This window comes from Monopterus albus, unplaced genomic scaffold (assembly GCF_001952655.1).
Source record: "Monopterus albus unplaced genomic scaffold, M_albus_1.0 scaffold201.1, whole genome shotgun sequence".
Classification (NCBI taxonomy): domain Eukaryota; kingdom Metazoa; phylum Chordata; class Actinopteri; order Synbranchiformes; family Synbranchidae; genus Monopterus; species Monopterus albus.
Window position 1 is genome coordinate 1851 of NW_018128081.1, and position 1115 is coordinate 2965.

General features: G+C 37.6%; 1 non-coding gene across 1 annotated transcript; it reads left to right on the plus strand.

Annotated features, from left to right (window-relative positions):
• The first annotated feature begins 640 nt into the window (after positions 1 to 640).
• trnat-ugu (transfer RNA threonine (anticodon UGU)) lies at positions 641 to 713 on the plus strand. The gene has a single exon. It is a non-coding gene; the product is annotated as a tRNA-Thr (tRNA).
• The last annotated feature ends 402 nt before the right edge of the window (positions 714 to 1115 follow it).

The following is a 1115-nucleotide window of genomic DNA, read 5'->3' on the forward strand; positions in this document are numbered from 1 at the left end:
ATCCACACGCATTTTCGACAGGAAATGCTTTTCTCTAGTTATATCTAAACTTCGCTTGTGCTTACCATTCCAGAAATCTGTCGTGTACAACTTCGCCGTTTTTCATCATTCTCAAACTTGTCGGTAGCCAAAAAAAAAAAAAAAAAACGACGACAAAAACATAAACTGTCAGGTCAGTTAATGTCACCACAATTGTTTTAGATAGTGTTAGCCTACGCAGCTAGGTAATGTGAAAACAAGATACGTTAGCATGCACTAGCGTTAACATTAGTAAAGCAACAACTTAATCAGCGTGGGATAGTTGTCTCTCGGTGGTCCGGGTATGTGGTCATATTTCATAGCCATGTATTTATTATACAAGCAGTAACCAAGAAACGCAGTGAAAGTCAGAAAGATCAGAATCATAAACGCCTGCGAAATCCAGCTCAAAAGTAGTTGCTTGGCAAGTAGTTCACTTGCTAAATGAAGTCCCGCTGAGAGTAACGTTATGGTGCATGAAATGTAGTCCACAACAAGTGGAGAAGGGGTGCACTCAGTGGCTCTGTTAGTGATCCTGTACTGTAACCACATAAAAACTATCATGCATTTGACACGGGAATACATTGAAATATGCATTTGCACCACTTTAGTTTTTAATGTGGGCTCCATAGCTCAGTGGTTAGAGCACTGGTCTTGTAAACCAGGGGTCGCGAGTTCGATCCTCGCTGGGGCCTGTTGTGTATAGCTTTCTTTTTTGTTGCATAGATTCGATTCTTGTTTAGAGCTCAATATTTTTAATTCTAGAGTAGCTTTATTTGTCATTGTACAAGTATGGAACCTGGTTATTCAACCATCATCCTGAAACATTATTAACACATTATATAGATGCAGTTTATACCCAACAATTACAAAACCAAGTAGATTAACAACCCAGCATGCAACACTAATAGATAATATATTTACTAATGATATTGATAGCAAAATGTCTAGTGGATTACTTATAAATGATATCAGTGATCATTTACCAGTATTTTTGGTTTATGACTGCCATGTTAGAAATGAAAGGCCAAAAACAAACTTTTTTTATAGGAGGGTGATGAACGAATATGCTGTAAGGAGGCTAAAAGAGGACTTTT